Genomic DNA, 25,915 nt, shown 5'->3' with positions numbered 1-25,915 from the left:
CCCAAGCGACTTGCAGCTGTAATCGCAGCAAAAGGTGGCTCTACAAAGTATTAACGCAAGGGGGCCGAATAATTTTGCACGCCCCACTTTTCATTTTTTTATTAGTTAAAAAAGTTTCAAAAATCCAATAGATTTCGTTCCACTTCACAATTGTGTCCCACTTGTTGGTGATTCTTCACAAAAAATTTAAATTTTATATCTTTATGTTTGAAGCCTGAAATGTGGCAAAAGGTTGAAAAGTTCAAGGGGGCCGAATACTTTCGCAAGGCACTATATATATATATATATATATATATATATATATATATATATATAAAATTTTTAACCTTATTTATTTTACTTTGTGTGCGCTATAGCTGCACTGTCCCATTGATTTCAATGGGCTGGAGAGGAGAAAGTGCGGTATACACACCGCTCCTTCACCACTGCAAAGATGCTGCTAGCAGGATTTTTGATCGTGTCTTGCCAGCACACCACTCCAGTGTGAAAGGTGCCTAAACCCCTGTTACCCCAGCTCCAGATAGAGGGCTATTCTGTAGTGTAGACATGAAAGTATTCTAAAACCATGGTATTTTTCTTTTTAAACTTGCAATGTTGTTATTCTTACCTAGAACTGTCTCAAGTGTTCCTGCAAGAGCACGAGCAAGGCGTGCATGTTCGTCACCAGAAAATGATGACCCTGACCCAAGTCAAGAAACCATTTCAGAGACAGTTTTATCCCAAGATTATCAACCAGTCACTCAAGAACCTGCAGTATGTATTTTCAAAACGTCACAACCTACATCCACAAAACTTACATATTACAACGGCAGCTGGTCTTGGTACACAACGGCTTCTTTTTTTGAGGCATAGCAAGTCTCTGTTGCTACTTGCACCCCTCTTTTGAACAAGCCATTTGTTGTTTATATCTTTTGGGATGTTATCTGTTGTACTGAGTCACGACTTGAAAATTTTAAAAAAATAAACATCTTTCTACAGATGCAAGCATCAATGTTTTGTAATGTTTTTTTTTATATCTTATACCCTTTGTTGTTTACATAGAAAACTGAAAAATAAATTCAATTTAACTGGACAAAGTTGTCAACTACTTTATTTCAAATAAAAATGTAAACAGTGATAACAAGAAGGTTGATGCAAATGGGTAACAAAGAAAATACTAAACATAATCATACTGCCACGGCAGCTGTCCAGTGTCGGTAAGGAAATAATCACAAAAATGATCACGGACTTGTAGCGCATGATTGCTTGGGTGAGTGGTAGTAACACGCCCTCTGTGTTCTTCAAAAACAGGTAACAGGGATTCATTGGGTGCAATCTCCTTTCCCCTTAGAAAGTTATGGAGAACACAGCATGCCAAAACCACATTGACCGCGTGATCCAGTTCAAGGTGCATTGCAGTCAACAATACACGCCATTTGGCGGTACAAATATTGAATGCGCACTCCACCATTCTGCGTGCATGGCTCAGATGGTAATTAAAAATGTGCTTCTTGGCAGTAAGATCATGCCTCGTATAGGGCCTGAGGAGGTGAGTGGATAGGGCAAATGCCTCATCTCCTAGCACTACTAGGGGCAGATCCGGTCAAGCAGTACCAGGTAGAGGCCTTGACTGTGGTACATTGAACTCTCCATATTGAAAACGCTGTCCCATCATGGAATTTCTAAAAATTCTCAAATCTCCAGAACTCCCGTAAGCTCCAATGTCCACCGCTATGAAGTGCATGTTTGCATCACTCAGTCAATGGAGAAGTACTTTTTGTAATTAAAATAGCAGGAACCTGAGTTTGGTGGCTTGATGAGCCTGATATGTTTCCTGTCTAATGCCCCGATACAATTTGGAACGTTATTCTTCTTCCAAAATTCCTCCGCTATCTCTTCCCACAGACTGGCTGTTGGTTCCGGCATGACTGTGGTCTTAAGCTCCTCCCAAATGGCAATACAGGTGTTATGTTCTATGGTCGACACAGTTGAATTTTCCATTAGGAACTGATGATGAAGGGAGGTAAAACTCGCTCCAGTGGCAAGGTATCTACAATACAAAATTGAGAACAATTCAGAAAATATAAAAAAGTACAAAAAATATATATATATGTGTATGTGTGTGTGTGTGTGTGTGTGTGTGTGTGTGTGTATATATATATATATATGTATATATACACACACTATTGTCAATAATATTGGTAAACCTACATATGCATGAATTTGAGCATATGTTCAAGATATGGAAAACCTACCTTAAAGTAAGTAACAGCCGTTCTTCCTCACTAATGCATCGTCTCATGTTGATACTGTGTTTGATGAGGCGTCCTCCAACAAGTCCCAGCAATTCATCAAAACTTGCCACGACATACTCGTGTAGTTATAGAACTGGTCTCCGTGAGTTCTCAGTTCACCATAGATGAGGGCAAAGTAGTCAATAGAAAGACGCTGTGAGGTTAACGGGTGCACCCAGTAACGACGGGTTCACTCAGCCAGTGAACAAAGAGACAGGAAATAGATGTTTTGAAATGCAGAGGACCGAAATGCATCATGGATAGATTCAAGGTACCAAAAAAAACAATGCTATGGGAATTACTACTGCAGCTAAACGCAAACGCATGTAAACGCAGGTAATCACAATGTACAAATGCAGCTGATCGCAGTGCCTGGAATCTTGAATTTCACAGAACAAATATATGCTTTTAACTGCGGCAGAACAGCTGTCCATGTGAAAGGGGCCTTAGACTTCATGTACACTGCTGCTGGTAAACAGACATTTAGGAGCAGTTGGGCGTTTTTTCCAGCTGCCCCTGAACTCTCCTCTATGTTATCTTATCAGTACATGTACACAGGGTCGTTTATAGTCCTTTCCAGGCAGTTGAGTTTAGAAGCATTTTTTGGAAAGCAAAAAAATGCGTTCAGGACAGATGTTCAGAGGCATTTGAAATGCCAAATGCCTGTAACAGCTTGTAAACGCAGTAACTTGTGTTTAGCCGTGTTTCATTTATAGGTGTTTTTAATGGAGATACATTTTTGACGTTCTGGGAAGCCGTCATATGACGTCCACCCATAATGAGAGCCGCACCATCCAGCCGTCATTTGACAGTGGCGGGCTGCAAGTGGTTAAACGCTTCTAAATGCAAACACGGCTAAACACGGCATGTAAACACGGCCGTTTTAAATGTCGTTTACTATCTGTCAAGTTAAATTGTTCATGGGAGATTTTAAAACATCCCGTGTACATGAAGCCTTATAGTTTTGTCTTCTCCCACTTGTATAGAGGGTTTGGGCTTTATTACTGAGTTGTGGGGGCGGGGGGGTCTCTATGTCCTGTTGGTCTTGGAAAGTGTTTATTTAGGTCATTATAAAATATGTGCAAATCCAATATTTCCATGGGCCTCATATGGCGTGTTTTTATGTGACTCTACAGCATCACAGATTATTTTCTCACTTTTAGTGCCAAACTCATCCAAAGCAAATACAGTGCTGCCAACACTTCTCAGCCACCACCAGACTGTCACCCGTTATGCTGGAAGCAGCAACCAGCTGTCAGAGGAACAAAACAAAATAACAAAAACAATAACACAAACAAAATTGCCTAACACTGGGTGAACTGCACGTGGACTGCGGATTCTGGGTGACTTGCGTGTAGACAGGTGATGCTGCGTGACCCAAGAGGGTGTGCCTTTGCAGCCTCTAACCCCTCCTCTCTCGTGCGTGGCTATGTGTCTGAAACCTTCCCTCCACCTTTGTGGTTGTGCATCTGCAGGCTCTATCCCTACCCTCTGTTATGTCATTGTCCCTCTTTGGCCTCCTCACCCTCTCCACGTGTCTCTCCCTCCTCCCCTCTCCTCTATAGTTGTATCTCTGCAGGCTCTCACCCTTCCACTCTTAAGTGTAATGCCGCGTACACACGATCAGACTATCCGGCGGACTTAGTCTGGCGGACAAATCGCCGGAAAGTCCGCCGGACCTGCCCACACACAACTGGACTTTTCCGGCGGACCTAGTCCACTGGACTATGGCGGGAGTCTGCCGTACTTTTGAAATGAATGGACTTGCCCACACACTGAGGAAAGTCTGTTCATTTTGAACGCGTCTCCAGGTAGCCGGGACTAGCGAAAGAAGTCACATCGCTGGCCCCATCACCTGGTATGGACTTAAAGGGGAAGCCCTACATCGGAAAAACGGCGTGGGGTCCCCCCAAAGTCCATATCAGACCCTTATCCGAGCATGCAGTCCGGCCGGTCAGGAAAGGGGGTGGGGACGAGCGCCCCCCCCCCTCCTGAGCCATACCAGGCCACATGCCCTCAACATGGGGGGTGCTTTGGGGAAGGGGGGGCCGCGTGGCCCCCCACCCCAAAGCACCTTGTCCCCATGTTGATGAGGACAAGGGCCTCTTCCCGACAACCCTGGCCATTGGTTGTCTGGGTCTGCGGGCGGGACCCATAGGGTGGGGGGCCCCCAGATACCGGCCCCCCACCCTATGTGAATGAGTATTGGGTACAATGTACCCCTACCGATTCACCTGGTGAAAAAAAAATGTAAAAAAAACACTGCACAAGGGTTTAAAATAATTTATTGCACAGCTCTGGGGGTCTTCTTCTGTTTTGGGGGAGTCTTCTCGCCGGACTCCTCCGCTATCTTCCGCTAGCTCTTTTACTAGCGGAGGAGGGGGTCTTCTTCCGACTTCAGGGGTCTTGTCTCCCTCTTCGGTTCTTCTTGCCAGGCCTCCGTGCCTTCTTCCAGCTGTTTTACTAGCGGTGGCCTGGTCTTCTATCGCCACCGCTTTCTCTTCTTCTTCTTGTTCTTCTTCTTCCTTGAGATGTTGACTCAACGGTCTCTCTGGCCGCAATGACAGGGACGCGGTGTGCGGCGACTTATATAGGGACATCGCCGGGTGATGTCCCCGCCCCTTATGATGTCACAGTCCCAGAGGATGACATGAGGGAGGGGGGCAGGTATGGTGGTGATATGGGGGGAAGGGGCTGCAGGTATGGTGGTGATATGGGGGGGAGGGGGTTGCAGGTTATGGTGGTGACATGGGGAGAAAGGGGGAAAGCAGCTATGGTGGTGACACGGGGGTAAAGGAGGAAGCCGGTATGGTGGTGACATGGGGGGAAGCAGCTATGGTGGTGACACGGGGGGAAAGGGGGGAAGCAGGTATGGTGGTGACATGGGGGGAAAGGGGGGAAGCAGGTATGGTGGTGACATGGGGGAGGGGAGTGCAGGTATGGTGGCGACACGGGGAGGGGAGTGCAGGTATGGTGGCGACACGAGGAGGGGAGTGCAGGTATGGTGGCGACACGGGGAGGGGAGTGCAGGTATGGTGGAGACACGGGGAGGGGAGTGCAGGTATGGTAGTGACACGGGGAGCGGAGGGGAGTGCAGGTATGGTGGAGACACGGGCAGGGGAGTGTAGGTATGGTGGAGACACGGGCAGGGGAGTGCAGGTATGGTGGAGACACAGGCAGGGGAGTGCAGGTATGGTGGTGACACGGGGACAGGGTGCAAGGGGGAGACAAGACCATCAGTGCACTGTCCCCAGCCAGCAGAGCCCCAGTCCTTTCATCAGTCTGACTGTGTCCGTGCTCATCGCAAGGGGGGAGCCAGGACTGTTGGCAACTATGACAGTGTAAGATCCTTGTTTGGTGCTATTTGCTTTTCCGTAATGCTGCCTCATGTCTCTATTCCTTGTTGCTTATTTTGCTATATTGTTTCCCCCAATCATGCTACTGATCCTTGGCTTGCTTAGATTAATCTAATGGTACTCTAGGAGTATAGTTTGTTGTGTCACATTGCTGCCCTATGATCTTGCTGTTTTCTCTCAACGTGTCCTGGAGTGTTACCACTGGACTTACACCTTGTTGCTGCTCCTTATTTCTATCTGCTGATTCTGTGGAGGCTCCCTGGCTGCCCACTCCTGTGTACTGAAAGACCTCAGTAAACACCTCGCACTCGGAGTCCTGTGTGCCTTCCCTGTCTGCACTCCTAGTTCATCAAGACACACGGGGCTCAGCGGAGGGTTGGCGGCGGCGGCGGCACTGAACATTTCCTTGTGTTCAGTGGAGAGCGGGGAGGGGCCGCCAATCCCTTTAGCCAATAGGCTTCAGTGTACAATAGAATCTTCTATTTGTACACTGAAGAGAGAAGCCATCTAGCTGCCCCTCTCCTCTGCACTGAACACAAGGGGAAACAACGCTCGTGGAGGTGACGGCGGGCATTTTTGTTTAGCCGTTGCCGTTTTTTGCCAAAAACATTCCCGATTTTCTCGTGACAAAACCAAAATCCCAGGAAAACAATCAGGACAAGCTTAAATCGGGACGAGAGTCCCGAAATCGGGATTGCCCTGGGAAAATCAGGACTGTTGGCAAGTATGCCCATGTCAGTTCTGTAAAGTGTCTCTCACTAGGTCCTTGGTCACATAGCAAGTTTACGGATAAGCACCACTGGGTTGCACTCCCTGTGCTCACTCCCATCGACAGTCCATGTTTCCCACAGAAGGTCGATCCCAGTTTCTTCCGTCCTCTTTACTCCTACTTCCTCCTCCGCATGTTGCGGCGCATCCCCGATTGGGACACCCGGTTTCTCCTCCAGACTACATAGCGACGTCTGTTCAGGCTATCCAGAACTGGGGTCTCTGGACCCCCTGGCCTTCAAGCCTCCTCCTGCTGCACTCTCTACATCTTGGGTTCTCTCCTCCTCCCAGAAGCTTTCCACATAAGCTGCCTGCCACCTCAGTCCCAAATCCTGCCTCCCTTCCAGAACATTTCCACTGAAAGGCTGAGGGGACTTCCTTGAGCCAAAGTGTAGGTGGCCACACTCCCCTCTATTCAAGTACTCCCCTCTCCCAAATAAATTTACCTATTACTATTCACAAAAACCCTATTAAGCACCCACCTAAATGGGGTGGGCGCTACACATATTAAATGAGGCAGTGTGGAATAGGGAGCATACATCATCACATATAAAATGAGGTGGTGCAGAACAGGGATTGTACAGCATGGCATACAGAGTGTACTAGCAGAGATATTTTTTTCACAGGTGGACTGAAAGATAATTGCCCGATTCCCCCATCACAGTGTTGATGGGGGAATCCCTCCCGCAGCGCAATTGTGTTCTGCCAGCAGGAAGTCTTCCCAGCAGGATACAATAGTTACTGCTGGCAGCTATAGCCGCTGGCAGTGATCGAATGGAAAAAAAATTGACAGTTTACTTGTACTGAAGTCAATTGATGGATCAACTGCAGTACAACCAGCCTACCCATAGATGGATCGACTCTTGGCCGGTCCCTGCTGAACTGGCTGAGATTCGATCTATGTATAGTTAGCTTTAAATGATCATTAGTCAGAGCTTGGCTCTTTGTTTACATGTGACAGCAGCGATCAGCTGCGCTGTATGTCACGAGTTCATGCTGACGGGAGGTCTGAAAGGGGACCAGTTTAACCGCTTGAGATCCGCGCTATAGCCGAATGATGACTACAGCGCGGACCTGCTTTGCCGAGACGACGTCTATTGACGTCGTCCTGTGCGCGCGCGGCACGCTCTGTGATCAGCGAGTCTATGAAACTCGCCTGATCATAGATCGGAGCAACAGGTCGATCCCGACCCTTTACCACGTGATCAGCTGTCAGCCAATGACAGCTGATCATGTGATCACAACAGAGCCGGTAATTGGCTATTTTTCCTGTCTGTCAGCGTGAGGAGAAAAAAAAAAGCCGATCACCGGCGACCGTGTGAGGGACTTCAGTCCCGATCATGGCCAAGTCATCAGTGCCCACCTGCCCCCTGCCAGTGCAACCTAATTAAAGTAAAAGTGCCACCCATCAGTACCACCCCTTAGTGCCCATAGTGCCACCTATCAGTGCCCATAGTGCCACCTATCAGTGCCCACAATCTGCCTCAACAACAGTGCTGCACCTCATATGCCACATATCCGTGCCCATCAGTGTCATCTACCAGTGCCCACCAGTGCCGCCCATCAGTGCCCAGCAGTGCCACCTATCAGAGCCACCTATCAGTGCCCATCAGTCACATCTATCAGTGGTACCTATCCGTGCCACTCATCCGTGCCACCCATCTGTGCCATCTTATCTGTGCCCATCTTTGCCCATCAGTGCCGCCTTATCTGTGCCCATCAGTGCTGCCTTATCTGTGCCCATCAGTACCGACTTATCTGTGCCCATCAGTACCGCCTTATCTGTGCCTATCGGTGCCACCTTAACCATGCCTATCAGTGCCCACCAGTGCAGCCTATCAGTGCCCACCAGTGCAGCCTATCAGTTCCCACCAGTGCCGCCTCATCAGTGCATTTCAATGAAGGAGAAAAATTACCTGTTTGCAAAATTTTATAACAAACTATTAAACATGATTTTTTTATTTTTTTTTGCAAATTTTTTGGTTTGTTTAGCAAAAATTAAAACTCCCAGCTGTAATTAAATACCACCAAAAGAAAGCTCTATTTGTGGGAAAAGAATTATAAAAATTTCATTTGGGTACGGTGTTGTATGACCGCGCAATTGTCATTCAAAGTGCATCAGCGCTGAAAGCTGAAAATTGGTCTGGGCAGGGGGGGGGGGGTTTAAGTTCCTAGTAAGCAAGTGGTTAAAGAAGAGATTCAGTCAAATGTGCCAAAATTAAAAGTCAATAATACTGTTAATAAACAAACACTCACCTGTCCAAGGATCCAGTGTCTTACCCAGACCAATTCTTCTTCTTCGGGTCCCTGGTACCGGTATCTTAAAGTGGTTGTATACCCACATTTTTAACTTTTACCTACAGGAAAGCCTATAATAAGGCTTACCTGTAGGTAAAAAAAAATATCTCCTAAACCTGTACGGTTTAGGGGATATTCCCCTCGGTATGCGCCGCTGACTGCAGCGGCGCATGCGCACAAGGGGTTTCTCGCCGTCAAAATCCGGCAGCAGCCGAGCGGCCGGACTGAAATCTCCCGCGCGCATGCGCGGGAGTGACGATATCACGGCTCCGCCACTCACAGCGCCGGAGCCGCGATACCCGGAAACGCCGAGGGAGCATGTCAGCTCCCTCGGCGTGGATCGGGCCAGATGTTCTAAGGTAAGTATTTCATAATGAGCTAGTATGCGGTGCATACTAGCTCATTATGCCTTTTGCTTTGCAGGTTTAAAAAAAAAAAAAATGTGCGGGTTTACTACCGCTTTAACTGTGGGCAGGTAGTACCCAAGGCACGTGTCCTGCCTGCCAAACCCAAGACATGGGTTTGCAGCAACAGAGGATCAGCAAAATACAGTCAATGAGTAATACTATGAAACAGGGAGCACAGAATACACATGTGTAAACAAGGCTGACCTGTACATTTATAAGTACAGGTAATGTAGAATGATTATCAATACATCCAGATAAGATTATACTGTATACATTAAGTTCATTACAATCACAACAACGGAAACATTCTGAATGCCTATAAATGGCTGTGGTCTGTGCGTGCGCATGCGTTGTTCCTAAACATTGACAAAAGCGTCAGGGTTTTCTGTGTCCAGCTCTGAGGAAGGACAGTGCGATAATATTTCATAACAATTTATGTCTCGTTAATTTTGTTTCTTTCCTTTGCTAATGCCTAACAATCGTCTTGTATCTCATACATTGAAGATCAGCCAATCACGGCTTAGAACGCAGCACAGGTCAGTGCCAGGATTGGGCCCTGGCCGCCCACACACACGTAAACTCTGACAAACAATGCGGGAAACAAGCAGATGGTGTTTTAATTATGAAATCATAGCGAAGATTATCAACAAATTATCTCTGAGGACAAAATAATAAGCCAACACAGAACTGTATCAATAACAGGAAACACAGCACAGATAAAGAAGGTGACGATGCCAAGAGAAGAAATATATAGAAAACAGTGATGGCTAGGGTCCAATGGCAATCTGATTAAAGGAGAACCCTGCACAAAATACAAGTCTTCTGTAGTACCAGCTTAGGTGAAATTACTGCATTTCACTCTGATTGTGAGCAACAGCAGTGTCTGCACTGAATATTATGAAACCGATCACAGCAGCTGACAGCAAATTCCTTTAGTCACAAGCAAGGAATTGAATTGAAGTCTATAGTGTGTAATGGCTTTCCTTAAATGGAGACTCTTCTACTTTTCATCATAAAATGGTCCTCAGACCCTTCTTCATCCTTGGATCCTCAGACCCCTTGTCAAATAGGGATCTTTCCACCCTTCCTCATACCAAGATCCCCAAGCCTTTCCTACTAGGGATCCTCTGAACTTTCCTAACACTGGATTCCTCCAACCATTCCCCGTAAGGGAATTCTCCAATCCTTCATTGTTGGAAGCTTTCCTGACCCCTTTGCAAGATGGCATTCCTCATACTAGGATTCTCCTGCCCTTCCTTGGTATAGGATCCTCCATCCTCTACTTAGACTGGACACCTCCAACCTTTCCTCAAGAGGGATCCTCTGACCTTTCCTCATAAAGGAATCCTCTGACCCATCTTCAAACTGGTGGCTTCCAACCCTTCTCTAACCCTTCTCTATAAGGAGATTCCCAGACACTTCCTCATAAGAGAATCCTCCAACCCTTCCTCTAATTCTATCTTATATGACTGTCCTCTGACTTTTCTTCATATGGATTGTCTTTTCGCCAAGCTCCGCCACACTAGAAATCTTCAAGTCTGCCATTGGGGTCCACAATCCGTTGCTTCTCCAACTGTCCATTATGCACAGAATTGAAGTACCTGTGGACAGTCTGCTGTGGCCCAATCCAGTCACACAGAGACAGGGATATGTATCAATGGAAGGTTCATTTTGTGGTAGTGGAGGAGGAAACGTGTGCTGAATTATAACATATAACAAATATAAATAAAAAGCCAATGCCAGAAATATCGGTCCTATCCAACCACTTTGTCCCCGGACACTGCTTATCAGGGCTGGTCAAGAAAGGCTGGGTGGCCTCCATACATATGAATAAACAAAATCAGGTGAACATTAGTTGGTCTCTATAGGCTCCTTTTAATGATAGCCACCAATTTTATTCCCACCTGAAAATCTCAGCTAAGGAATGACTGGTTGGGTCTGACTGACTGCTTGTTAACACAAGACAATGAGATGAGACCAAAAATTTCCCCATATAAACTTTCCAAAAACCAGGGCAAGAAATGAGAACATGTGGATAAAAACACTGCAATTGCAACACCAATTATCCCATTGGTCAAATTCAAGTTGGCTTTACATTTCATTGTGTGGAGTCTATTCTGGTCATTTTACCTTTGAGGTATAATATTGATCACAAGATTGATAGGCAGGCATTTATTGTGGCCCCTGAGGGCTCTTCCTGTGTTCCTGGCTCTGGGGCTCTGCAGATCTGTCCCTGCTCACACTGCAGAATATGGAATCCTGAGAGGATTGTTATGAAGAGATCACCCAAATAAGGATATTTAGGAGTGGTGGAGAGCTTGGCGCAGTCACTGCAATTTTATTCTGTCATTATTTGTATATTGCTGCCTTTGTTCTCATCACAATGGGTTAGATTCGGGATCAAAAATCTCAGCGTTCAGATATAAACATTATAAATACTGTACATAATTTCTGGGCTGATGGGGGAAAAAAACACCAAAGCACAATTCTTCGCCATCTCCGTGCCCCTTTGTCTAATAATGAATCTCACAAGACTGGATAGGTAGACGGGCTATCGGAATTACAGCAGCTAAGAAATTAATGAGATTGGCTGTGGGGCTTTTATTCTTTGCGGAAAGTTTGGGTTTTGGTAGAATTATGTCAGCATGGTGCTGGCAATGCAGACAAATTAATGTCACTGCTTAGTCTTTAAAGTGGTTGTACAGGTAGAATGATTTTTTACTTTAAAGTGGCTGTAAACCCCATTCATGAAATCTGACCTAGGCACATGTATCTGTAGTGTTTACTTATCTCTCTCCAAAGCACTAACTGCCATGTCTTTCTGCTGCTTTTCCATTATCAGTATGATAACTTCTGACAAGTTCTACGACACAGGAGATAAAAGCAGCTGGAAATTCGTGTTGGGGAGGGAACTTTGAGATAGATTAGCAGAGAGCTTGTCTATTCACAATACAGCTCTGCAAATTTCTTCATTCCTCTGCCTATGTGGAGGGAGGGGGCTGCTTTTCCTCCAATCAGCTGTCACACGGTGTATGCCCAGACTCCCCTCCCACTGCTGAAACAGACAGAAAGATTTGTAACACGATGTGCACTTTCTACTGAATATAGAGGGAAAGACAGCAGATATACATGTAAAACTTATGTAGTATGATTGGTTTAATCTCTGTGTATCATCTGAGGCTATTCACTTCACTGGGTATAGGAGAAGGTTTACATCCACTTTAAAGGGATTGTAAAGTGATTTTTTTTTTTTTTAAATAACAAACATGTTATACTTACCTCCACTGTGCAGCTCGTTTTGCACAGAGTGGCCCCGAACCTGGTCTTCTGGGGTCCCTCAGCGACTGTCTCGGCTTCCTCCTGCAGGTGCTTCTCATGTTCATGCGAGGGAGCTCGCATGGTGAGAAGCATCTGCGGGCGCGCTCCCGTTATACAGCTGGCGGCTATAGCCGCTCGCTGTATCACACGGCCCCGCCCCCGGCGCACCGTGTCAGTGGATGTGATTGACAGCAGCGCTGCTTTCCATCCATCCCCTCCAGCCAATCAGCGACCAGACTGAACGGTGGAAAGGATGTCGGGGGATGAGCGCGGGACTCTGCGAGGGGTGAGGTAAGTAAAACGGGGGGGGCTGGGGGCGCCGGGACTGTCAGATGTTTTTTCACCTTAATGCATAGAATGCATTAAGGTGAAAAAACATTTACCTTTAAAACCCCTTTAAGGCCTGATTCACACCTATGCATTTTTAGTGCTTTTTTGCATTTTGCAGATTTTCACTACAATACGTGTTCCATAGGAAACCATGTTCAGTGGACTGCAGTGCAAATCTGCAAAATGCAAAAAGCACTAAAAATGCATAGGTGTGATTCAAGCATTATGCATTCTTTGAATTAAGCTAAAAAACCTTCTGTGTGCAGCTCCCCCCTTATACTTACATGTGCCCATTCTCAAGAATTGTTCTTGAGAGCAGTGGCTCAAAGGGCAGATTGAGAGTAAAACATGAACCTTGTTCATTGATGGCTATGATATGAATAAGTTTTTTTTTTTTTATCGAAACGCACAATTTAATTGCACAGAGCAGGTTACTGTGTTTGTTATTTAAAAAAAAAAAAAAAAGTGTATATATATATATATATATATATATATATATATATATATATATATATATATATATATATATATATACATAAAAATGCATTTACAAGCATTTAAAATCACTTTAAGCCTAATACTTTAAATTCACATTTCCCAAGCATTGTATAAAATAACAAGTTTAGAAAAAAAAGGTGATAATTATTCACTCCAAAGCACAAGCTCCAACACTCATTTTATTAGCAAAACCTGCCAATTCTGGAGGTCTCCACCCGGATTACTGCTCCATAATTATTCACATTGTGACAAAAGCCACAGCTAATGCGTTCTTGTATTCCACCTCCCGCCGGACAGTGCTCACTTTAGCTCCATCTTCCATATTTCATTCCGCGGCTTGTTGTGAAGAGAATTACTGTTCCTTTCATCACGTAGGTGGAGAGGCAAGGTCACTGCCTCTACGCTAAATGAACACGTGGAATCATATTCTGAAAGCGAGAAATCAAATAAAAAGCCATTATTAAGGGCAGCCTTGACGCAGGTCCTGGCGGTCAGCGGTAATCAGAGTGTTTTTGTTTATAGGTGAATGCGCCATTGAACTCAACAAGTAGAAAATCATCAGCTTTCTAATCAGAGCCATTAAAGAAAAGCCTAATAGCGTCTCCGCTTACGGCAGGAAGGAACGAGGCCTCTGGCAGATAATAAAGACGCTCAGGAAATCTTCATAAGTTGTATGATCGAGTTACCGCCACAATCGCTCTGTCTCAGCGTCTGAGCAATCAGTGAGAGGGAACTCTTCTCCGCCACTTGGCCCTGTGGAGACAGACATGACACATTGTGATAGCCATGTGAGACCTGGACGGGGCAGTCTGCGTGGAGTCAGCATGTCTGTGTGCCGCCACTTTCTAATCTGCAGCTGAATGGCCACTTCAAGTGTTTCCCTTTATCGGATCGACTTTCTCATAACGCTGCAAAGTGCCGCCGAGGAAACGACAGAAGAAAAGCTTCTATCAGTCTGAAGAAAGGTGGCTGCGTCTGGCCATTTCTACACATTTCATCTACATTGAAAATAACCTGGTGAAACCTGTTCTGTGCTGGGATAAAAAATTACAAGTTATTTTAGCCTAAACCAAAACCCTATCCCCAAATCTTAATCTGTTACTTTTACCATTGAGAATGTAAAGAACAAATTACTGTATCTAAAAAAAAAAAAATGTTTGTCCGCTGCCATTTCTAATTAAAACTTTTCCATCCTGAACAAAAAAGGAAACTTTGAAGCTTGGTTCACATACATGTGAATTTGATGCGTTTTTTAACCGCATCCAATTCGCATAACATGTGAAGCGGTCCGACTTTCAATAGAGCCGGTTCACACATGTGCGGGGCAGCCGCAGTGTGTTTTTAAAAAGGGTCCTGTGTGGTTTTGGGCCCGTTTCAGGTGTGATTTCAGGCACAAATTTGCACCTGAATCGCACCTAAACTGCAGAAGAGAATCGCACCAGACTCCCGCACTGAAACTGCGGCTGCATATGTGGGAACACAGCCTAAGATATAGGGGCCGCCAGTTCTGTGCCTCCTGAACATGCTGCTTACCTGGCTGCCTTTGCTGTAATACTTGAACTGGGTATACAGGTACAGGTATACAGGTACACTAGTAAAATCTCACTAAAAATGTTTTAAGAATGTTTGCTCAATGTTCTAATCATTTGTGGGGACAAAATTAATGTTTCAGTCACAGTGATGAGAAAATGTGAAGGAACAGGATGAAATTTCCTATAGTGTATGTGGTTTTAAACGCTTTCCGACTGTATAACATAGATATACGGTGGCGAGGCGGCTTGACTGTGCCAGATCATGTACTAGATATTTGTTCTGACACTCCCGGGTAGGGGGCGCACCTTTTGCACCGCCGGCGACCCAGCCATGCTGTGATTAAGCACAGCATTTGGCAAGCAGCAAGAGCCGGGCAATAGATTACCGCTGGCACCCGCCAATCGTCATAAATTTACACAGGACAGAACCATGCCTATGTAAACAAGGCAGAGCCCTGACCTGTCAGCGGGGAAGTAATAGATTTTCTTTCTCCGCAAAGCAGGCTATAAAATTCATTACTTCCCCTAGTAAAAGCACCTCCCACAGTACATCAAAACACTGGCTAGGCACACATTTCATCCTTTGATTGCCCTAGATGTTTAACCCCTTCCAACCCAGTGTCATTAGAACAGTGACAGTGCATATTTTTTAGCACTGATCACTGTATTAGTGTCACTGGTTCCCCAAAAGTGTCTGTTTCCGAATGTCAGCTGCAATATTGCAATCCTGCTATAAGTCGCTGATCGCCACCATTACTAGTAAAAAGATAAATAAATGAATACAAATTCCAGTATATATCCCATAGATTGTAGATATATCTATCTATCTCTAGCTATAACTTTTGTGCAAACCAATCAATATATGCTTAATGGGATTTTTTTTTTACAAAAAACATGTAGCAGAATACATATTAGCCTACATGTACAAGAATTTTTTTTTTTTGGATATGGTTTATAGCAGATAGTAAAAAATATTGTTTTTTCTTTTTTTTTTTCAAAATTTCTTCAAAATTGTCAGTATTTTTCTGTTTTATAGGGCAAAAAATAAAAAAGGCAGTGGTGATCAAATATCACCAAAAGAAAGCTCTATTTTTGGGAAAAATAGGGCATACATTTTATTTGGGTACAGTGTCATGTTGAGTAATTGTCAGTTAAAGTAACGCAGTGCTGTATCGCAAAAAAATGGTCTGGTCATGAAGGATGAAGGGGGGGGGGGGGGTAAATCTTCTAGAGGTCAAGTGGTCAATTTGGGAAATTGAATTCACTTTAAAATCAAATGTTAAAAGCAAGCAAAATGCTGAACTACTAATGTGTTGAGAATTACTGTACAAATTTTAATTAAAAAAATGTTAGAATGTATAGCTAGCATCAGTCCCTAAACCGATACAATGAGGCAGATCAGGACTGACTTCACTCGCATGTTTTTGATCTTCTTTTCCTAGGTCAGGGCAGCCAGGGGGCCAACTTTTCAATGATTAGGTCATTAGCAGCTTCAATATTGAATTCTGCAGAAGGAAGGACTATCCCTCTCCTAACCCTGCAGTCTAGGATCCCGTTGAGAACCAATAATTAGTACACCAACCTTAGTAAAGCGCTGACAGCAAAACCCTTCCACATAGCGATATAATGAAAGGAATTGAGATGAAAAGATGAAGAATAATAGGTTTCATAACAGACACACCAATCATCGATCTCTCACAGTCTCATCCGATTCCCAACTGGTTACCCTAATGCCCCGTACACACGATCTGATTTTTTGACAACAAATGTTGGATGTGAGCTTGTTGGTGGAAAGTGTGTATGCTCCATCGAACATTTGCTGTCGAACTTTCCACCAACAAATGTTGGCTAGCAGGCTCTCAAATTTTCTGCCAACAAATATTTGTTTTCGGACTTTCTGACTATGTGTACACAAGTCCGTCGGACAAAAGACCACGCATGCTCAGAATCAAGTATGAGCTGGAGATACACATATCTCACAAAAGTGAGTACACCCCTCGTATTTTTATAAATATTTTATTATATCTTTTCATGTGACAACACTGAAGAAATGACACTTTGCTACAATGTAAAGTAGTGAGTGTACAGCTTGTATAACAGTGTAAATTTGCTGTCCCCTCAAAATAACTCAACACACAGCCATTAATGTCTAAACTGCTGGCAACAAAAGTTAGTACACTCCTAAGTGAAAATGTCCAAATTGGGCCCAATTAGCCATTTTCCCTTCCCGGTGTCATGTGACTTTTAGTGTTACAAGGTCTCAGGTGTGAATGGGGAGCAGGTGTGTTAAATTTGGTCTTATCGCTCTCACTCTGTCATATTGGTCACTGGAAGTTCAACATGGCACCTCATGCCAAAGAACTCTCTGAGGATCTGAAAAAAAGAATTGTTGCTCTACATAAAGATGGTATAGGCTTTAAGAAGATTACCAAGACCCTGAAACTGAGCTGCAGCATGGTGGCCAAAACCATACAGTGGTTTAATAGGACAGGTTGCCATGGTCAACCAAAGTGGTCGGCCACAAGGGGTGGTCGGCCGCGACCGTGCCTTCCCCTCTGGTGTCGCTGGCCAGCGATGGAGCCCGGGCGGATTCAAGGTTCCAGGGGTTTCTAGCTAGCTTGAAAGACCTGGTGAGCAGGTTTGAGCCTGGTGGGGGGGGCGTTGCGGCTCCGGCATCTGCATGGGTGGCCCGAGGGGGGGCAGGGGGGCGGGGGTGCCGGAGGCTGTGAGCGCACCGGAGCCAGTGGCAGCGCCTGCGGTGGTGCCGGCGGCACCCGTCAAGGAAGTGGTGGGGGGGTCAGACAAAGAAGAGGCGACAAAGACTTTAGGGGAGGCCGCCTCGGAAGTAGCAAAGAAGCAGGATTTGGTTAGGCTGGCGGATGCGGCTAAGTGTGAGGTATATGTGTGCTTCGAGGGGCCCCTCGGAGCTCATTTAAAACCAGAGGTGCGCAAAAAAATCTGCAAAGGGGAATACATAGAGATTTTTGCGCTCCTGCTGTTAGAGAAGTTTAACTTGGACAGGGTTAGGCCGGAGGACAGCAAAAAAGAAGATGAGGAGAAGAGGCGCTACAGGCTCATTCCCAGGACGTTTACAAACTGGTTGCAGGCCTTCGTGATCATGGCAAGTGTGATTGGGGAGAAAAATCCGGAACACTGCTCGGCATTATTTTGCTACCTGTACGCCGTGGGAGAGGCATACCGAGTCTACGGGGGAACGGCGTGGCTGCGGTATGATGAGCAATTCCAACAGCGTAGGGCGATCCGCCCGTCCTTGCGGTGGGACCACAAGGACATCAGTCTTTGGATGCGTCTGATGACTTCGGCGAGACCGGCAAGTCCGTTTTTTCCAGGAGGGGCCGGTAGGTCCACCAGCTCCGGACTATCGGCCGCAAGAAAAAAGGGGATGTGTTGGCAGCTTAATGAGGGAGCCTGCAAGTTTGGGGGGTCGTGCAAGTACAAGCACGAATGTTCTGGCTGTGGTGGCGGACACCCCCTGTCCCGCTGTTTTAAGCAGGGAAAAGGTCGGTCGGGAGATGCAGTTGGAAAGGAGGAAAACACCGGTGAGAGTGGAAAAGATGCAGCCTTTCCTAGATAGGTATCCCGATAGGGAGGCGGCCCAGTTGCTGGCCCGGGGGTTTTCGGAGGGTTTTCGTATTCCATCTAGACTGGTCACCGCTCCCCCAGTCGCTCGCAATTTGCGATCGGCTCTGCAGCATGCGGATGTGGTTACGGAGAAACTGCGCAAAGAGGTGGCGTTGGGCCGCGTGGGAGGTCCCTTTCCGGCGGCGCCTATTCCGGACTTGGTGATATCGCCTTTGGGGGTGGTGCCAAAGAAGAAACCCAACAAGTTTCGGTTAATACATCATTTGTCGTTCCCAAAAGGGGGTTCGGGGAATGATGCGATTGACCCAGAAGTTTGTGCAGTCTCATACACGTCTTTTGATGCTGCCGTGTTTTGGGTACGCAAGTACGGACAGGGAGCACGGATGGCGAAGGCGGACGTTGAGTCGGCGTTCCGTTTGCTCCCGGTTCACCCAGACAGCTTTCGCCTGTTAGGTTGTCACTGGCAGGAGGAGTACTACGTGGATCGATGCTTGCCCATGGGATGCTCTGTATCATGTGCATTGTTCGAGCAGTTTAGTTCGTTCCTTGAATGGGTGGTGCGAGACGTCGCGGGAGTGAATTCGATCATACACTACTTGGACGACTTTCTCTGCGTGGGCCCGTCTGCCTCGGAGGTGTGTGCGATCCTGTTGGCTACGTTGGAGCACGTGGCTGAGAAATTTGGTGTCCCGTTGGCCAAAGGCCGAAGGGCCGGCGACAGTGTTGAGTTTTTTGGGCATAGTGCTAGATTCGGACAGGATGGAATGCCGACTGCCGGAGGACAACTTGATGGCGCTGAAGGCGGAAGTTCGCGGGATCATAGGATTACGTAAAGTTCAACTCAGGCCTTTGCAATCGCTGCTGGGCAAGCTGAATTTTGCGTGTCGCATTTTGCCAATGGGAAGGGTGTTTTGCAGACGGCTGTCGGCTAGTACTGCGGGGGTGAAGTCGCCCAAGCACTACGTGCGCTTGGGTAAGATTCACAGGGAGGACCTGGAGTGCTGGCACATGTTCCTGGCTAATTTCAACGGCAGGGCGCTGTGGATGTCGGGTCCGGTTAGCAATTTTGATCTGGAATTGTACACGGACGCGGCGGGGGCAGCAGGCTTTGGGGCCTTCTTCCAGGGTAAGTGAAGCGCTGGGCCGTGGCCGGACTCTTGGAAGGAGGCGGGTTTTGTGAAGAACCTGGTATTGCTGGAGCTGTTCCCGGTGGTGCTGGCGGTGGAGTTATGGGGGGGACGCGTTTCGAAACTTGAAGGTTCGGTTCCATGGCAACATTTTGGGGGTGGTTCAGGTGATTAACAAGGTGACGGCAACGTCACCCCCAGTGGTCAGGTTACTCAGGCACCTCGTTTTGCAGTGCCTGCAGTTGAACGTGTTCATTTATGTTGTTCATCTCCCGGGAGTAGAGAACGTCATTGCTGAAGCGTTGTCTCGCTTTCAGTGGGACCGATTGCGGGAGTTGGCACCGGGGGCGGAGCAGTGCGGGGTCCCTTGTCCCGAGTGGCTATGGACGATTACCTTGGAAGACTCTCAGGTTGGATCAGAAGGTCGGTGAGCGAAGCTACGTGGTCAGCATACCATAGGGTGTGGGGGGAATGGTTGGCCTTAGTTCAGGAGGTGGAGGAAGGGCAGGAAGCACGAGATCGGCGGCTACTGGTTTTGTATTTTGTTTCGAGACAGATGGAAGGCAGGGTGTCGGTGTCAGGGCTGGACAAGAAGTTGGCTGGTCTGGCGTTCAGGTTTAAGTTTCAGGGCTGGCCGGATCTGACCAAGGATTTCTGGGTAAAACAGGCGGTGAGGGGTTACAGGCGCCCTAAGCCGGGCAGGGACACGAGATGCCCGGTGCCATTCGAACTGCTGGGCAGGTTGTTGACACAGGTGGGGGTCACCTGTTCATTGGCATACGAGGTAGTTTTGTTTCGAGCAGCATTCGCCTTGGCATTTTTTTGGGCGTTCAGGATTAGCGAGTTGGTGAGCCCTTCTAAGCAACAGACAGGGGGGTTAGGGGTGGTAGATTTGGTTTGCGGGGCGGACAGACTGTCAATATGGTTACGGCGGTCGAAAACGGATCAGCGGGGCAGGGGCCAGAAGGTGCCAGTTTTTGCATTGCAAGGTTCCCCCCTGTGCCCAGTGGAGCTAGTAAGGGGATTTCTGGCGTTGCGGCCGGAGGTGGGGGGTTCGTTGCTGGTGCATCAGGATGGGTCATCACTTTCTAGGTTTCAATTTGTGGAGGTGTTTAAGAAGTGTTTGGCAGCATTGGGGTTGGGTAATCAGCAATTTTCCTCCCATTCGTTTCGGATAGGGGCAGCGATGGAAGCGGTTAGGTGGGGTTTGGATGAGGCGGCTGTTAAAAGGATTGGGAGGTGGGAGTCGAGGAGGTTTCGATCATATGTTCGCCCTCATCTGCTGTTTGTTTAAAAGTTGTTGGTTGGGGGGGGGGCATAACGGTACAGTAAGTGTTATGGTGTTGTGTGCTATGGACTGTTATGGGGTTGTTTTGTTCTTTTCTTACAGGTGGAGCACAGGGCCTGGTCTGGATTGTAGGCCATTCCTACGTGTATTGGGGGGCTAGGAGAGGAGATGTTCGACCCGAGGGGAGGCAGCTCGGCTTTTCCAGACAGGATGCCTGTATCAGGTGGTTTGGGGTGCCGGGCATGCTGTGGGGGAGGACGGTTTCAGAAGTGCATAAGTTTGCACGTCTGAGTAGGCCTCCTGACGTGTTGGTTTTACATGTTGGGGGCAATGATGGTTTTACATGTTGGTGGTTACCAGGTGCACTGTGGTCAGTGGTTTGTGTCTCCGAGCCAGCAGGTCAGCTGGAGGCCTATTTTAGTTTTAAGGTACCGCAGTGCCGGATTGGAGATGGTGGTTAGAGTGGTGGGTTTTTTCCTGCAAATACCAATGGGTGGAGTTAACTGATATTACAGTTTTATAGAGTTATGTTTATTGATGTTAATTTTTTGAATATTTAATAAAAAAGTTAATTGGCTGCTACGGCCAATTATTTACTCCAGATTGGTGTGGTCTCATTTTCTGGGGGGGGTTATGGGGACGTAGCAGTGGTTAAGATATATTGGTTACAATAAGGGGTAGTAGCCCATCTATTATACGAGGGTCAAGACATTAATCACTGTGTGTTGAGTTATTTTGAGGGGACAGCAAATTTACACTGTTATACAAGCTGTACACTCACTACTTTACATTGTAGCAAAGTGTAATTTCTTCAGTGTTGTCACATGAACAAACATTTGAGGGGTGTACTCACTTTTGTGAGATACTGTATAACTAGCATTCGTAATGGAGACATCACTTACGTCTTGCACGTCACTACGTTCATAATTGTTGGCCAACATTTGTGTGATCGTGTGTATGCAAGACAAGTTGGAGCCAACATCCTTTGAACAAAAATCCATGGTTTTGTTGTCGGAAAGTCCGATCATGTGTACGGGGCATAAGTTTCAAGACCATCCATTTGTTACAGATTTGTCCAGTAAAGGGGCCCATTGTACCACTAACTAGTCCACGTGTGTGCTACTGGAGAAAAGCTGGCACTCCAGTGACTTTCTGACTCAACCTACACATCTCTGGTGCATGGAATCCAATGGAGAATTTGCTGGAAGAGTGTTAGCTCTTCTGGTGCAGAGACTGATGTGACTAGCTCAGTGTTCTCTGTACAACACTGTTGAATATGTCAGAGCTATATAAATCTATAATAATAATAATCTGTGACTGGGGGGATTATTAGAGTTTAAAGTGTTACTAAACCCAGCACCCTGCATTCACTATATCTGGTCTCCCACAATTAGGGATGAGCCGAACACCCCCCGGTTCGGTTCGCACCAGAACTTTCGAACGGACCCCAAATTCGAACGAACGTTAGAACCCCATTTAAGTCTATGGGACTCGAACGTTCGAAATGAAAAGTGCTAATTTTAACGGCTAATATGCAAGATACTGTCCTAAAAAGGGTTTGGGGACCTGGCTCCTGCCCCAGGGGACATGGGTCAATGCAAAAAAAAGTTTTAAAAACGGCCGTTTTGGCGGGAGCACTGATTTTAATGACGATTAAAGTGGGAAAAAAAAGTGAAATATTCCTTTAAATATGGTGCCTGTGGGGTGTCTGTAGTATGCCTGTGAAGTGCCACGTGTTTCCCGTGTTTAGAACAGTCCCTGCACAAAATGACATTTAACGGAAATAACACCATTTAAAACTGCTTGCGGTTTTAATGTTATATCTGGTTCCTGCAATATGGTTAAAAATCATTGAGAAAAATGGCATGGGTAGCCCTCCCTGCCCATTACCAGCCTATTTGGGTCTTGTACGCATATTAAGGGGAACCCCGTACCCATATTAAAAAAAGGAAATGCGTGTGGCCCCCAGGCCCTATATACTCAGAACAGCAGTCTACAGGCGGTGCAAACAAGACAGGGACTGTGTAGGTTTGCTGTGTTAAGTTGAATCTGTTTGTAATTTTCAACTGGTACATTTTTAACCACTTGAGATCCGCGCTATAGTCAATTGACGGCTACAGCGCGGATCTCCTTTTCCGGGACTACGTCTATTGACGTCGTCCCGTGTACGAGCGCCCTGCGCGCCCCCTGAGGGGCGCGCGCGGCGCGCGCGGCGCGCTCTGTGATCGGCGAGTCCATGAGACTCGCCTGATCACCGATCCGTGCAAGGGGTCGATCCCGACCCCTTATCACGTGATCAGCTGTCAGCCAATGACAGCTGATCATGTGATACAACGGAGCCGGTAATCAGCTATTATTCCTCCTCGCGCTGACAGCCTGAGGAGAAAAAAAAAAGCCGATCACCAGCGGCCGTGATCGGGACATCAGTCCCGATCACGGCCAGCCCTGCTAGCGACCACCTGCCCCCTGACAGTGCCCACCTGCCCCCTGCAGTGCCCCACTTAATAAAAGTAAGTGCCCCCCGTCAGTGCCACCCAGCAGTGCCCATAGTGCCACCCAGCAGTGCCCGCAGTGCCACCCAGCAGTGCCCACAGTGCCACCCAGCAGTGCCACCCACAGTGCCACCCACAGTGCCCACAATCTGCCTCAAAGGTGCTGCACCCCAGTGCCGCCCATCAGTGCCCAGCAGTGCCGCCCATCAGTGCCCAGCAGTGCCGCCCATCAGTGCCCAGCAGTGCCACCTATCAGAGCCACCTATCAGTGCCACCTATCAGTGCCCATCAGTCCTATCTATCAGTGGTGCCCATCCGTACCCATCCGTGCCACCCATCCGTGCCATCTTATCTGTGCCCATCTTTGCCCATCAGTGCCGCCTTATCTGTGCCCATCGGTGCCGCCTTATCTGTGCCTATTAGTGCCGCCTTAACTATGCCTATCAGTGCCCACCAGTGCAGCCTATCAGTGCCCACCAGTGCAGCCTATCAGTGCCCACCAATGCAGCCCATCAGTGCCCACCAGTGCAGCCTATCAGTGCCGCCTAATCAGCGCACTTCAATGAAGGAGAAAAATGACCCGTTTGCAAAATTTTATAACAAACTATTAAAACATGATTTTTTTTTTTGCATCTTTTTTTGTTTGTTTAGCAAAAAATAAAACTCCGAGCTGTAACTAAATACCACCAAAAGAAAGCTCTATTTGTGGGAAAAAAAATGATAAAAATTTCATTTGGGTACAGTGTTGTATGCCCGCGCAATTGTCATTCAAAGTGCATCAGCGCTGAAAGCTGAAAATTGGTCTGGGCAGGAGGGGGGTTTAAGTGCCCAGTAAGCAAGTGGTTAAAGTGTAGCTCCAGTCAAAAAAACTATTTTTAAGCTTTTTGGAAAACATAGGGAAGGGTTATCACCCCTGTATAATTTGTTTTGTCGTCCATCTTTTTTCATCTCACTTGCTGTTGTCTCCTTCCGTTTGCAAGTAGGAGATGTTTGTAAATTGGATGTTTGAAAGTAGGGGCCTGCCCTATATGCTCTGCAGAAATGGCAGAACAAGGTGTTGGTTTTGCCACAACATTGTAAGCCCTCAAAGTGACTCTTGGTGGGCGCTGGAGCGCCCTGCTGTGAACGATTATATCAAGAATTGTAATTACATGCCATTGTTGAACAGTGGTAGAAAAATTGACCTTTGGTGGTTGTGGTGCTGGTGCCACAACACTATAAGTCCTCACCGTTACTCTGGGTGGGCACAGGAAGGGGCCCTCCTGTGAAATATTATATCAAGAATTGTAATTACATGTCCCTGTTAAACAGGGGCAGAAAAATTGGGCCTTAGGCACTGCTGCTGGTGCCACCACACTGCAACCTCTGCCATATACTCTAGTTTTATTGCAGGAATTAGCCCTGCTGCAAAGCATTGCATCAAAAATTGTACTTAAACGCCCCTGTTAAACAGGGGCAGAAAAATTGGGCCTTAGGCACTGGTGCTGGTGCCACCACACTGCAACCTCTGCCATATACTCTTGTTTGATTGCAGGAATTAGCCCTGCTGCAAAGCATTGCATCAAAAATTGTAATTAAATGCCCCTGTTAAACAGGGGCAGAAAAATTGGGCCTTATGCACTGGTGCTGGTGCCACCACACTGCAACCTCTGCCATATACTCTTGTTTGATTGCAGGAATTAGCCCTGCTGCAAAGCATTGCATCAAAAATTGTACTTAAACGCCCCTGTTAAACAGGGGCAGAAAAATTGGGCTGATGGCATCAACCAGAACCAGAAATGTTCTTCCAACATATCAGCGGAGGAGGAAGAGGATAGACAATCAACATAACAGGACAGTCACTCAGCATCAGCATAGGCAGTCTTGAAGGGATGTGGTATTTCAAAAAAAAATTATTCGGTTACATCAGCTTCAGGTGCTTGGTAGCTGTGGGTGATCCAAGACTGATTCATCTTGATGAAGGTCAGTCGATCAACTGATTCGGTGGACAGGCGCACCCTGTGATCGGTAACAAAGCCACCAGCAGCACTGAAGGTGCGTTCCGAAAGAACGCTGGATGCAGGACAGGCCAGTAGCTCAATTGCATACTGTGCAAGCTCTGGCCAGTGATCCATCCTCAAGACCCAGTAAGCCAGAGGATTTTCGGTGGGAAAGGTGTCCAAGTCTGACCTTGCCCCTAGGTATTCCTGCACCATGTAAATCAGACGCTGGCGATGGGTGCTGGAACCGATCATACCTTGGGGCTGCGGACTAAAAAATTGTCTGAAAGCATCAGTCAGACGGCCACCTTCTCCACCGCTCCTTCTGACCGATGCCTCAGCAACACGTTGTCCAGGACCAGGAGTTTGTAACCTCCCAGTCTCTGGGAACGCGTTGCACAGACCTTTCTGCAAGGCCTCCCGGAGATGTCTCATCCTCTGCTCCCTCTGCGATGGCAAGATAAGGTCGGCAACCTTACCCTTGTACCGTGGATCAAGGAGAGTGGCCAGCCAGTAATGGTCCTTCTCCTTGATCCGAAGAATACGAGGATCCTTCCGCAGGCTTTGCAGGATCAGGGAGGCCATGCAGCGTAGGTTAGCTGAGGCATTCGGTCCGGAGTCCTCTGGGTCACTAAGGACAACATGA

Source organism: Lithobates pipiens, unplaced genomic scaffold (genome assembly GCF_037356315.1).
Source record: "Lithobates pipiens isolate NorthernLeopardFrog02 unplaced genomic scaffold, aLitPip1_a1.2 Scaffold_8, whole genome shotgun sequence".
In the NCBI taxonomy this organism is placed as follows: Eukaryota; Metazoa; Chordata; class Amphibia; order Anura; family Ranidae; genus Lithobates; species Lithobates pipiens.
This window is presented reverse-complemented; position numbering follows the sequence as displayed.